This window comes from Dama dama, chromosome 4, assembly GCF_033118175.1.
Source record: "Dama dama isolate Ldn47 chromosome 4, ASM3311817v1, whole genome shotgun sequence".
Classification (NCBI taxonomy): domain Eukaryota; kingdom Metazoa; phylum Chordata; class Mammalia; order Artiodactyla; family Cervidae; genus Dama; species Dama dama.
In genome coordinates this window covers 64,197,611-64,200,668 of record NC_083684.1, presented here as the reverse complement: position 1 = coordinate 64,200,668, position 3,058 = coordinate 64,197,611, and the positions used below count along the sequence as shown (strand labels likewise).

Below are 3,058 nucleotides of genomic sequence, written 5' to 3'. Positions count from 1 at the left end.
ATCAGACAGAGAAAGACAAATACTGTATATTATCACCTGACACATGCAATCTAAAACTAGTACAAATGGATGAAAATAATGGAGTAGAAAAAGACTCTAGCACATAGAGAATACACAAGTCTTTACCAGTGCAGAGAGAAAGTGGGAAGGGGCAAGACAGAGTAAAGATTCAGAAGTACACACTACTATGTATAAAATAAATAAACTACAAGGACATACTTTACAGCACAGGGAATATGGCCAATAGTTCATAATAGCTTAAAACAAAGTATAACCTATATATTGAACCACAATGCTGTACATCTGCCACTACCATAATACTGTAAACCAACTATAATTCAATGAATAATTTAACACAATGAAGAGTTCTACGTTGTGATATGTGGTTGTAATGATAGTCATATTACAATATTTACATGTAACAAATTACCAAATCTTACACTTTAAATTTACACAATGTTATGTGTCAAACATATTTCAGTTTGAAAAATCTGCTGAAATACAGTTTTGCTTCGGCGTGTTTTTTATTGTACTTCACTTCAAGCTTCTCATTTCTACATGAAAATATTTTAATGTGCTAATCTCCCTGCAAGATTATTTCTAATAAGTAATGCCATCTCTCTTAACATTTAAATCAGTTCTAATGAGGTGGATGAAACTGGAGCTCATTATACAGAGTGAAGTAAGCCAGAAAGAAAATCACCAATACAGTATACAAAGGCAGATACATGGAATTTAGAAACATGGTGATGATAACTCTATATGCAAGACAGAAACAGAGACACAGATGTACAGAACAGACTTTTGGACTCTGTGGGAGAAGGTGAGGGTGGGATGATCTGAGAGAATAGCATTCAAACCTGTATATTATCAATTGTGAAACAGATTTCCAGTCCAGGTTTGATGCATGAGACAAGTGCTCAGGGCTGATGCCCTAGGATGACCCTAGGAGGGAGGTGGGAGGGAGGTGGGAGTGGGGTTCAGGATGAGAAACACATGCAAATCCATGAGTGATTCATATTAATCTTAGGCAAAAACCACCACAATATTGTAAAATAATTAGTCTCCAACTAATATAAATAAAGGAAAAACAAAGAAAAATGTTAACTATAAACTTTTAACTGGATCCCAAACTCTTACCTGATTTTACCTTTGAGTGCTTACCAGGGTATTCTCTACTCTATAAGGACATTAATTTCTTCAATTTTATTTCTGACTACTGTACACATTGATCCATTTTCATGTATACTTTAATCTATAATTCCATACCTGCTTCATTTCTTGGAAAATTATTTGGTTAGACTAAAAGAACATATTTGGACACTTCATAATATGCAGATTATTTCAAGGCCTGTTGCTTATTGCATAAACCTGAACTCCTTTTCTACAAGAAAACTTCACTGATATATTCATATTTCATGACAATATATTTCAATTGGTCTTCATATTGAAGAAGATACTTGGCATGTCCGGTATAAGATTATCTTGAGATTCAAAATTTAAATTAAGATTCTGAGGGTGAATAAATAAACTGGCAACTGATCATTATAGAAATAAATACAATTCACACTTTTCTCATAATAGTTGAGGACTTTGCATTTCTTATCCAGGCCAAATAGAGCCTGTGTACACTGGAGTTATGGCTCATGAGCACAAAGGGGCTGACAGTTGGGAAGCACGCTGCTGTGATTATACTCATGTCCACAAGGAACCAGTTGGATTGATCAAAAAGAGCCAAAAGAACTTGACAGATGGAGGAAAGAATATAAAAGTAGGCAAAGGTGCTCCCGAGGAGAAGGATGGATTTAGGAGCTCTGGACTCAGGGGACGACCTGGAGGAGGCATCAGTCCTACAAATGTGCTGGACCTGCTGCTTATGTCTGTACAGGATAAGAAGAATGGAGCTGCCGGCCCAGAGCGTGAGCCCCAAACATAAAACATCAGGGAATAATAGCAATGCTGCATACAAGGTGTCGTCAGTTTTGTCAGTAACAATAGAAGAACAGTAGCCAAAATTTCTTTCCTCTGTGATGTTTTTGTCACTACATTCGCCAGTCACATGGAAAGGAAAAATGACATTTACCAGCATTTGCAGGATCCAACACAGGAAAATAGAGAGAACCACGTACTTGGGAGCTGTTACTTTCAACACTGCCCACCTGGAGTTCCAGGGACTGATCGTGATCACCTGAAAGACACTCAAGAGGCAGATGCTACTGATGGACACTCCCCTCCCGACTCTGTGCAGAAAGAAGAGAAGTTTGCAGCCAGCATCACCGTGGATATGCTTCGACCCAAGACTGCCATTGTCTGGGGGACCCCTTTACAGAGGAGAACCAAGAAGTTGGCCACAATGAGGTGCTTAAGGATCAAATCTGTGGACCGTAACCTGTAACCCAAGAAGTGAAGGATGATATAACTGCAAATGAGTGAGAAATTCCCCAGGATTCCATCCATGGTCTGTGTTAAGATGATCATGCCTATCATGAAAAAGTTGCTGGCCATCTTTTCAGTTCGCAGTCACTGGTACTTTTGAGTTAGAATGTCCTGCGTGGGAATATGAGGCATGAGTTACATGCATCATGTCAACTGAAATCCAATATTCTCCACTTAACAATAGTTCCCACTTGGAAATATTTGCTTGTGTTTCTGTTACCAGCAGCCTTTAAAGGATTTCATGTATAACATTTAAAGAGAACTAATATGTAAAATTAATCACTGAAAATACTCATGTAATCACTTCTTCATTCTTCACAAATTTATTAGGCAGGAATTGAAGGGACCTTAATTATACAGAGGAGTGCAACCTACCCCCAGACAGGTTAAGTACATGTCAAACCTGCTTCTTAGTGCAGAGTGAGGACTGAATCCCACTGGGATACTCAAGACAGTGGTTTGAGGAACCCCCCAGGTGCTTAAATGATTAAGACCCTGCCTTCCACCACAGAGGGTCCAAGTTCAATCCCTGGTCCAGGATCTAAGATCTTATGAACTTTGATGCTCAGCCAAAAACAAAAATGGAAAAAAAGAGAGTGCACTGATCACCAGCCATGCCAAA

General features: G+C 38.6%; 1 pseudogene; it reads right to left on the bottom strand.

Moving 5' to 3' along the window:
- Positions 1-1,564: 1,564 nt before the first annotated feature.
- On the bottom strand, positions 1,565-2,505 carry LOC133055159 (vomeronasal type-1 receptor 4-like; annotated as a pseudogene).
- Positions 2,506-3,058: the final 553 nt, after the last annotated feature.